The following is an 11,838-nucleotide window of genomic DNA, read 5'->3' on the forward strand; positions in this document are numbered from 1 at the left end:
CAACACATCTGCCACACTGATTCTCAACACATGGGCCCCTCAGGGGTGTGTGCTTAACCCCCTCCTGTACTCCCTGTTCACTCATCACTGCATGGCCAGGCACGACTCCAACTCCATCATACATTTGTCGATGACACAACAGTGGTAGGCCTGATCGCCAACAACAACAAGACAGCCTATAAGGAGGTGGTCAAAGACCTGGCCGTGTGGTGCCGGGACAACAACCTCTCCCTCAACGTGATCAAGACAAAGGAGAGGATTGTGGACTATAGGAAAGAGAGGACTGAGCACGCCCCCATTCTCATCAACAGGGCAGCAGTGGAACAGGTTGAGAGCTTCAAGTTGCTTGGTGTCCACATCACCAACAAACTATCGTGGTCCAAGCACACCAAGACAGCTGTGAAGAGGGCACGACAATGCCTATTCCCCCTCGGGAGAATGAAAAGATTTGGCATGGGTCCTCAGATCCTCAAAAGGATCTACAGCTGCTCCATCGAGAGCACTGGTTGCATCACTGCCTGGTATGGCAACTGCTCTGACCGCAAGGCACTTACAGAGGGTAGTGTGAACGGCCCAGTACATCACTGGGGCCAAGCATCCTGCCATCCAAGACCTCTATACCAGGCAGTGTCAGAGGAAGGCCCTAAAAATTGTCAGACTCCAGCCACCCTGACTGTTCCCTCTGCTACCGCGTGGCGAGCAGTACAGGAGCGCCAAGTCTAGGTCCAAGAGGCTTCTAAAACAGCTTCTCTTCCCAAGCCATAAGACTCCTGAACATTTTTGAAACTGCACTGTTGGTTGGGGGCTCGTAAGTAAGCAATTCACTGTAAGCTCTACCCCTTTTGTATTCGGCCCATGTGACTAAACTTTGATTTCAAAGCACAATCTTTCAGGATTTTTTTAGAAATGGAATAGTACATGTCAAACACAAATCTATTTTTTTACGTTTTCTGTGCTTTATCTCCTTACGACCCTTTCAGAAAATACATCACAATCAAGTATTTTGAAGACAACTTATTAGAAAGAAATACCGATCCTCAAATTGAAAGTGATTGATCAGCTTTGAATCCTTTGTTTTTTAGAGGAAGTGAGAAAGAGAGTAAGTAGGAATGGGAAGTGCATCTCGTGTTGATAGCAAGCCCCAAGTCTGATAGAGAGGTGTGTGTGTGTGTGGATTATGACAGACCTGTTTGTTCAGGAAAATAAACAAAATTGAGCACTTTAGATGTTTCTAATTGTTTTTGTATTAGGTTTCAAATTATCTTAAAACAGAGCACATGTGACATTGCATTGTGAGAAAAAAACATCCGCAAAATGTATTGCTACATTGGGGTGGCAGGGTAGCCTAGTGGTTAGAGTGTTGGACTAGTAACCGAAAGGTTGCAAGTTCAAATCCCCCAGCTGACAAGGTACAAATCTGTTGTTCTGCCCCTGAACAGGCAGTTAACCCACTGTTCCTAGGCCGTCATTGAAAATAAGAATTTGTTCTTAACTGACTTGCCTAGTTAAATAAAGGTAAAACAATTGTAGAAAAGCTACCACAATCAAGAAATCACCAAAAAAAAATCAATTCTGGATGGATTGTAATACCACCATATTACAATGTGTGTGTGTCTATTCATGCTGTTCCAGGTGTATTTTTACCAAATCTGATTCTACTGCTTGCATCAGTTACCTGATGTGGAATACAGTTCCTTGTAGTAGGGTGCACCTTCCATAGTCAGTTCTGGACTTGGGGACTGTGAAGAGACCTCTGGTGGCATGTCTTGTGGGGTATGGGTCTCCGAGCTGTGTGCTAGTAGTTTAAAACAGACCTCTTTGTACATTCGGCTTGTTAACACTTCTTACAAAAACAAGTAGTGATGAAGTCAATCTCTTCCACTTTGAACCAGGAGAAGCCTTAGACCTCTGTGCCACTGTCTTATTGACTTATTGATGCAATATGTTGCTTAAAGTAAGTAAACAAATATACGTTTTAAAGAATCTCATAATTTGCATACAGGGAGGTACCAGGAAAACTGGTCACAATCTAGACACAGTGGACGAATAAGCAACCTATTTTATGTGTAGATGCATGTCTGAAAATGTGGGCACAATCAGAATGGGGACAAAATCAGGACAAAGGAAACATGTTAAAACCAGGTTTAAATTGAGTTTAAGACATTAGGAACCATGCTTTGAGACCTGAAGACGTGCGTTTGCTCCTCGAGTGAATGCCTAAGCTTTACCTCTGCGAGCTACAAGTCTTGAGGCAGACATTAGATTCAAACTCAGCCAGTCACGTCAGAGTTTGTGACTGGACATACATTTTTTTTTTTTAGGGTGCAGTTGTTTGTCAGTCCAACCCAAAGGGATCCAACCTTTTGATAGAGTCAGATGTTACTACGACGCCCCGTCGGGATATGAAATCCCTAAAGATTGGACTGGCCACATCCCACTGACTGACTGATTCAACTACAGATCTGACTGCAGTCCGTGTGGGACTTGACCCCACAACGTTAACTCTGTCAGTCTAGTTAGGTCCTATGCCAAGAGTTCTAAACCTTATTTTATTTACCTTTATTTAACTAGGCAAGTCAGTTAAGAACAAATTCTTATTTTCAATGACGGCCTAGGAACAGTGGGTTAACTGCCTGTTCAGGGGCAGAACGACAGATGTGTGTGTACCTTGTCAGCTCGGGGATTTGAACTTGCAACCATCCAGTTACTAGTCCAACACTCTAACCACTAGGCTACCCTGTCTCTTTTGAGAACACTTAGGTCTACAGCAAATTATTCAGGTAAAATATCATAACAAAGTCATGCAGCATCAGAATAAGTTACTGCATGTTGCTATATAGAAAGCAATCTGTGGCTTTTGACAACCCCTGCTGCGCTCTATGCTGCCCTCTTGTGAAAGACAATTGGTGGACCAAATTCCTCCTCAAAGCAACTCACCCTCACAACTAATCAAAACATAAGGCTAAAGAAGACCTTTCCCTAGACTGTATATTATGCTCATTATAAGGAAGCGGGTGAAATCAATGTGTTTATAGTTGAACATTTGTGGCTGCACTATAGCCAACTTGAAAGCCATTTAGAATAACCTAACTTACGAGAAATATCCTAGCTAACCTTACAGCACAGTAGCAAATAGTCTTTAAGGTTGAAAGCGAGCAAGATCTATGGATTCAGGAGTATGCTTCATGAACACTATGCTACATGATAAAGGTGTACACTAGATGCCTATAAAAAAAAACGTTTACCCCATGCAAGCGACCCCCACGAGATACTCTGTGTCCATGTTCCCGTTAGTTGTGTGTTTCTAGGCAGAAAAAGCTGGTTGACAGTCCAAGGAGTGATGTTTCCCTGCTGCAATGACGTTTCACAGGTGGCTAGCTAATACACGTGTCAACAAACAAGACGTCACACGGAGCCCCAAGGTGATTGGCTCTGAAATCGCAGTTGCTATGCGGGTTTATTGAATGGAAATGGGTACGTTCGAGGTGATACATTTTGTCTGCCTTTCCAAGTATGTGCATTGAGGATAAAACTCTCTTGACTTGCGCCTGCATATCGGATGCATGAACTTCACAAAAACCATGTGATCGACGGTGATGCAGTTTTTGATGAAGCCCACTCACCACGTGACGTCCATGAACGTTGAATTTTGGGCGATATCAGGTCTGTCTTTGCCACTAACGATTCGCTGATACCAATGCTATGACGCTGATGAAGTTGTCTCACGCACCTGCCGCACGAGCGCAGACACCCAAGCTCTGGACAGTGCTGGTCATAAAAACGCTAGCGAGCTGATGGGTGCAGACAATGTTCTTCCCCAAAAACGACAATCTGTTTCCGTAGCTATAATTAGCTAGCTTGGTGTCATCTAAAATACCACTAATTTATAAGACAGTTGTTATTTGATTAATGGTGGTCGGGACCCACCTATGTGAAGCTAGCCACAATAAAGGCTTAGACAAGTGAAATTTGCTGTTCGCCTTCAAAGTAAACGTCTCTCAATGAAAGTGATGCCAATGAATACAAATATTTGAATCATGACAGAATGGAATAGATCATGCTAAACAAGGATGGAATGTTCTTATAAATTCAACAAAATACAATAATTTATTCATTTAAAAAAAAATCTGAAATCACACTTATTAGACTTTAGAATTGCGTTGTGGGGCATACTTATTTCACTGTACAGCCTTACCTATGGATTGTGGACGAATGACAGTGACACCCAGAGAATAGTAGCGTCGTAGCTCTTATTACGGGACTCTGAAAAACGCTGAATTTAGTCACATTTATTGTTCCAGTCAACCTACTATATACATGTATTGAACACTATTCCAGAGGGAAAACAATACAGCCTGAAAGCTCTGAGGCCATTGGGAAAAAAGCACTTGGGTACTGAGTAGACTGATACCCCATTTGAATTGATCCCCAATCCTTAGGTAAGGCTGTACAGTGGAATGTGAATGTCAATATGCACAATAGGCTGACTTTAGGGAACAGTCAAAGTCCCACAATAATCCAATTGTAATGGTCACATACACATATTTTGCAGATGTTATTGCCGGTGTAGCAAAATGCTTGTAAATAAGAGCTAATATTTGCATAAACTACACAGTTGTGTTCTGTGGGTATTACCGAGTAGACTGATACCCCATTTCAATGCTCCACATTCCAATACTCAAACCTTGTTTAACATTATCTAGTCTAAATATGGCATGATGCCACCAATTGTAACCTTCTGTATCAATTTCAAAGAGTGACTTATTTTGAAGGCAACATGCAATTTCTGCTATTGTGGCTAGTTTCACAGCACATAACCTGTTCCGGTCAAGCCATACTAGCCAGATGAAGCTAGCTGGCTGCTTATAAGGTTAGTTTTGAGTAACAGGGTTAAGTAGCTGGCTAGCTAGTAATGTGGTCCTTCTGTGGCTCAGTTGGTAGAGCATGGCGCTTGTAACGCCAGGGTAGTGGGTTCGATTCCCGGGACCACCCATACGTAGAATGTATGCACACATGACTGTAAGTCGCTTTGGATAAAAGCGTCAGCTAAATGGCATATATTATTATTATTATTATTATTATTAATTTCAACAGGAGAACAAGCAAGTGGCTATCTAGCTGATACTTACTCACATTGATTCCTCAATCATTGTTAAGAATATTGAAAATTACTGCCATTTTTACTGGTCATTGTTTTCAGGCGGGTTTGCATTGGTGCTAGCAATGTACCAAGCTAAAGACATATGTTAGTAGCAACTTCAAAAATCTGATCCTGATCTAATTGCAAATGCTGACAAACATTTTCCCATGTGGTCAAACAAATAATGCCTTATTACCAATGCAGTATTGTACAGCTTTGACAGTGATCGTAATGGTGGCGCTTGGCTTGCACGTGCAAATACAATCCAATTCTATAATATAATTGTATTATTTGACGTGTCAAATTTAAAGCTTATTTGACGTGAATCTTTGACACGTAAAGACCCAATCGGCGTTCCAACTATTTCGCCCCCCAAAAATAGACATCCCATGTGTTTAGTCCATCACATTTAGTCCAAACTTTAGTCCAAAGATCAGCCTGACCTCTTGCTGCTGTATTGCTGTATTGAAAACATGAGATACACGAAAATAACCATATATTGCATAGCCTATATTGATTCAATTAAGGGGACTTCATGGAAATATCCACAATATCTATATTTTTTTGTTGACATTTAACTTGTCAGATGTCAGACATAGGCAGAATATTACTGAAAACGGCCTGTTGGGTGCATAACTGAATTTATAACAATTTGAATTCGGGTATTTTTTCCAAACTACCATTTGGATTCACTGACCTGCTTAGGGTGTCAGCTTCTCATATCAGGTAAATATTGCACCATCCACTGCACCATGAAAATGTGTCTACTGCAGCATGAATGACATTTTAAAAATAGGGAATAAAAACATTGAAATAATTTTTAATGCATTTCATTACTATTGTTTTAATGTGTTTAATGTGAATCAATTTATTGATCTTGAATCGCATCGCCTGCATATGATTCCAAATCTGCCAGCTGAGATACACATTCTCATTCCGCTAAGGATCTCTGTCTACCAGCAGGAAAACTACTTTTTTTTCATTTGATCCTCTTTGTGTTTCGTTGGTATGGGTGTCATGGCAACAAAATCAATGAACGTTATCGCCCATAACCTAAATGGAGAGCGATTTGAGGTAACCGGAGCTGGTCGTCGTGAGTTAATAATTTAAGAGCATAAACTACATTTTGTTCACATGTAGAAGTGAGGGCGTCTTTTTATCAATTAACATGCACTTAGAGTCGTGATATTTTGTATTTGTACTCTTGAATGTTACGCTGTATGATACCTACTTTTTTTTGCCTGGGGGGGTTAATTCGTCGTGGGAAAGGAGGGGGACATTTGTCGGAGCAATTACGTGCCCTGTCAGAGCTAAGAAGCTCGACATAAGAAAAATGCCCGAAAATAAGGCCTGTTTTTTTCGTGATTACTTCAAACTGCGGCAAGCAGCTGGGACATGTGGTAATATTGTGAAACGGGGCTACACAGCGAATGCAATGAACTAGTTAACAGAAAAAAAGTTAAAAATTACATGTGTCCAGCCAAATAAGAAGGGCTTAATATGGTGCTGAAGGGGAATGTGGTTGGCTAGCTAAATGTACCTACTGTTGTCACGCACTTTTCTGAAATGATACATTTGATTACTGCACCATTTGTATTAGATAGTCAGTCAAGCATGTTTTAAGCAAGCAAAATTATTAATTGGGTCCACATTGTTTAATCTTTCACCCCCTCTCTGTGTGCATGTGTCTGAGCACCCTCAGTGACAAAGTTAAACTAGAGCTGTGCGTTCTTCTTGTTATTGCTGAGTGACAGCCGTAATAACTAGCTAGTGATAGTCATACCAGTGGCATAACTTAACTTTCATGGTAGGATAATGTCAACAGAACAGTTTTTATATTATTGCCATGCTTATTTTCCCTTTTTCTCTCCCCCTCCACAGATCAGCATGGTGTTGGTGAACTGTTAAACAAGTTGTGTCACAATTGGGTTTTGCATAGCTTTTTTTGAATTCCAAAAAGCTATATTTTTGGCGGGGGTCTTTCCCTTTCAGGATGATCCGATATTTATGTAGATAAGATACAAGAACGATAAGTGTTCATACAGGGGGTAATTATTCAATTTGGTTACAGTGCCTTCAGAAAGCATTCAGACCTTTTTCCACTTTGTTACATTACAGCTCTATACTAAAATTAATTAAATAAATAAAAATTCTCAGCAATCTACATACAATCGCCAATAATGACAATGCGCAAACAGGTTTTTATAAATGTTTAAAATGTATTACAAATAAAACATACCTTACTTGCATAAGTATTCAGACCCTTTACTATGAGACTCGAAATTGAGCTCCGGTGCATCCTGTTTGATTGATCATCCTTGATGTTTCTACAACTTGACTGGAGTCCACCTGGGGTAAATTCAATTGATTAGACATGATTTGGAAAGGTACACACCTGTCTATATAAAGGTCCCATAGTTGACAGTGCATGTCAGAGCAAAAACCAAGCCATGAGGTCGAAGGAATTGTCTGTAGAGTACCAAGAGAGGATTGTTTCGAGGCACTGATCTGGGGAAGGGCACCAAAAAATGTATGCAGCATTGAAGGTCATAAAAGAACAGTAGGCTCCATCATTCTTAAATGGAAGAAGTTTGGAACCATCAAGACTGAGCCGCCCAGCCAAACTGAGAAACCCGGGGAGAAGGGTCTTGGTCAGGGAGGTGACGAGGAACCCATAAAGTGTCTGAATACTTGTGTAGTGTGGTATTTCAGTTTATTTGTAATGAATTAGCAGACATTTTATAAAAACCTGTTTTTGCTCAGTCAATATGGGGTTGATGGGGGGGTGGGGGGGGAATAAGAATAAGGCCTAAACTTAACAAATTTGGGAAAAGGGGTCTGAATACTTTCCGAAGGCACTGTATATTTCACTGACAAGCTCTAAACGTTGCCATTATACTTGTTTGATTGTTGGGGAGAAAGTACTTAATTGTATTTTATAAACATTCTTGACAGCGCTGGAGAGAACCTGTCAGGCTGAGGTTTACATCCATGCAGAAGATATAAATTATTGAATGCAGTATAGTACATTCTGATTACAGGTCTATTTATGGTTAACTTTAACTCGTCTTCAAACATGTATTGTATGTCACTCAGTGTAAATACACTGTTACCTGATGGAAAAGACTGCTCCCTGACATTTGTGGCCCATGCCCTGAGGAAGGCTTGTTCAGGGACACAGTGGTCATTAAGGCTGTGTTCAACGTGTGTTGTCCTGCATTGATTGTCAACTGCAACACTTTTCCATTCATCAGAGAGTTACATAATTGTCTCTTTCTGCAGGGTTAGTGTTTGAAGTCTTCAACTTCATTCCCAGATTCATGTTTTGAGGATGTTTTGAGGATTATTCTACCTGGCTCAGACAGGGAGAGTCCGCTACGTATACAGGTGAGTGTACAACAAAGTCTTTAGTGTTGTGATGATATGTGCATTTATTTATGCATGTGTCTAGGTGCTGCTGTCGCTGTGCCAGGCCCGGGCCGCTGTGCTCTGCTGCGGTGTGTGGCTGAGTGATGCAGCGCTACGCTCAGGTACAGTATTGTCACACGATGAGCTGTTCACACACACTGTCCGCCTCTGGGTTGTATTCATAACCCCCCCCCCACCAAAAAAAAAGCCTATGAATACTGAGCGTTTTGTTATAGGAAGTGTTCATGTAGTCCTGCCTTGTTGAAGTCAGTTTTCTTCTGTTTGGTGCTTAATAATCACAACCCTCGTGTCCTTTCTCCTGTCAGAGCTGCTGCAGTTCATGCTGGGAGGGATGCAGAGCCGCCTGGACAGCAGCATAGTGTGTGAGGGGCATGGTGGTGGGGGAGTGTCTCCGCTCCTGCATGGACATCAACAGAGCTAAGCTCAAATTCAAGGTACAGTGTGGCACCTTACCCAAGGTTTTGTGTGCATCTCAATAGTCTGAGGTAGCTCACTGTCACTATTCTGTTCTCTGCTCATACTGATCTGAATGGACAGGTGAAAACAAATACCATAATGCCTTCACCTATCTGCTGTTCAGATCAGTGCAAATGAAAGGAGAAGATGGAGGAAGCCACTGGAGACTGTTGAGGCGCACCCCTACAGTAGGCTATAGGTTCCTGCTGTGTAACTTTCCAAATCATGTCCAATTAATTTAATTTACCACTGGTGGACTCCAATCAAGTTGTAGGAACATCAAAGAGGATCATTGGAAACAGGATGCACCAGAGCTCAATTTCGAGTCTCATAGCAAAGGGTCTGAATACTTATGTAAATATAGTATGCTCTTTATTTTTTATGGAATTTGCAAAAATGTCTAAACCTGTTTTCGCTTTGTCATTATATGTGTAGATTGAAGACGTATTTAATACATTTTAGAAGAATAAGGCTAACGTAACAATGTGGTAAAACGTCAAGGGGTCTGAATCCTTTCTGAATGCACTGTATGTACCCAGGAAACAGCCACCTTACCTTATGTCCAGGGCCAGCTCCTTGTTGATCTCTTGGTAAGCCAGTCCAAGCGGACTATTATTTGTTCAGATGATGACGAAACATAAATATGTAGAAAAGGGCATGCCCAAACAAAACCAACAGCTATTCCAGCTGGGACTGATGATCACCCTAATTGGCTGCAGCTGATGTGCTTATAAAGGCTAAGCTCAGCACCTAGATCCAGTTGCTGCCATCTGGGGATAGAGTGTAGAAGTGTATCCTGGATAGTGTCTTAACACGAACATCAAAAACTCATATTCACCACTATCTACTTTCTTGAATTTTCCTAACTTTTATATTTTCCCCCCTATTTCTTTTCCATAAAACGTCCTTAACTGAAGAGACAAGATATGGACACTATAAGCACTAGTGATGTTACTTTTGATACTGGAGCTCCAAGGCATGCATCAAAACATTGAAGTAGTGTGGCGATGCGTCTATGACTTTATCAGAAGTATGTCTTTATTTTATATATATTTTTAAATGTAACCTTTGTTTACCTAGGCAAGTCAATTAAGAACATATTCTTATTTACAATGACGGCCTACATCGGCCAAACCCGGACAACGCTGGGCCAATTGTGAGCCGCCCTATGGGACTCCCAATCCCGCCCGGTTGTGATACAGCCTGGATTCAAACAAGGGTGTCTGTAGTGACACCTGTAGCACTGCGATACAGTGCCTTAGACCACTGCGCCACTCTGGAGCCCTCAACGATGTCCGAAGCTTTGTTTGATCACGTGCTTTTTCAAATCGTGCGAGATCCCACTGGTTATGGTGCTTTCTTCGATTCCAAGCTGCTTTCAAACACCGACCTCTACTGGACACCGTACTTACAAATATGTGACTCACCACATGGATTCGGTCTTACGTAGCAAAATTAGAATTTCATTTTTTTTACATTGGATAAAAGTAGAGACTCAGAGCTACAAAAGGGTATATCATACACTGCATTTGAGGTACAATGGGAACGTTATTCTGCTTTGAAAGTTGATAAACTTGTAAAACTTTTGAGAAAATGGCAATTTAGTGTTTCGGTGAGAGAGCACTTCTTTGTCTACACCCGTTCAACATTGTTCACACCCTCTTAAGCTTTAGCACCACCCATCTCCTTGCATTCAGAGCACACACTTGACTCTGGCCGATGATTTGTTTACCTCTGGATAACATGAAAACAGCTCTGCTGGCAACAATTTCATTATGCTTTTTTGCAGACTTTTACTGACACCGGCCATATTCAACGGGTGTTGTACACTTTAGCTTAAGACATGTAGCTAGCTACCTAGATAAACAATAAACCTAGCTAGGTAAACAACATGTAAGATCGCACACATCACGTCACGCCACCTAACGTTAGCTAGGGAGCCAGCCAGCTAACGCTAGCTAACAGTACACTTTAGCTTGACATGAAACCACTTTCTAAATAATGCCATATATTCCGTTTTTTTTTAAATAGTCAACTTCAAGGCAAAAGAGGGAAGAATGATGTAAGATGCAAACCTGGTATTCCAACTGATTATAGGCTACTAAAGCCAACAACTTACCGCTGCGCCATGGAGTTTTGCTGAAAAAGTGGAGAGAAAAAAATGTCTTATCTGATCAATTATTGCTTACCAGCAGATAATGAAGCTCTGAGTAATGAACCGTTTTTTGGCAGAATTTGGTGATAGCACTGAAGCCCTCAGAAAGCCTTGTTTTCCAATCACTAATAAAGACTAGCGCTGCAGTTACACAACCTGACTACAGAAACACTCAACTCTGAGATAAAGCCATTCTGAAAAACCAAAACCATCAAATTCTACACTCAGGTCATTTGTTCCTGCCAAAAGTCTCTGACTTGAACAAACCAAGGGACAACCTGTAACCCCTCTGATTCTAAACAAAGAGCCTGACTTCCTTCACTAGGCCCATGGTCACAAGCAACAAGCTCCATCTGATATGTAAAGCAACAATGTGAGACTTGGAGCAATCACCACCAGGGACAAGTGAATATCAACCACAACTTCAGCACACTCACTTGGAACACAATCCATGTTCCACTCTTTGTTCCAGCCCTAAGCACTCACTGGAGAGGCACAGTTAGCCATAGCTGCTTCACTTTGACTTTCAGAGAACCTAATGAGACCCATCTCACTTCCCCCGAGCCTCAGTGTTAATCACACCAGCATTACCAACAGGGAAAACACTAACCATACTCTCCTTAACTCTTAACCTCTCTAGGCTAGGGGGTGGTATTTT

General features: G+C 41.4%; 1 long non-coding RNA gene across 1 annotated transcript; it reads left to right on the forward strand.

The window, feature by feature from the left end:
• The first annotated feature begins 3,490 nt into the window (after positions 1-3,490).
• On the forward strand, positions 3,491-9,553 carry LOC127932242 (uncharacterized). Its single transcript, XR_008144645.1, has 5 exons — positions 3,491-3,663; positions 8,423-8,527; positions 8,592-8,670; positions 8,875-9,003; positions 9,150-9,553. It is a non-coding gene; the product is annotated as an uncharacterized LOC127932242 (long non-coding RNA).
• Positions 9,554-11,838: the final 2,285 nt, after the last annotated feature.

Source organism: Oncorhynchus keta, chromosome 10 (assembly GCF_023373465.1).
Source record: "Oncorhynchus keta strain PuntledgeMale-10-30-2019 chromosome 10, Oket_V2, whole genome shotgun sequence".
NCBI lineage: Eukaryota > Metazoa > Chordata > Actinopteri > Salmoniformes > Salmonidae > Oncorhynchus > Oncorhynchus keta.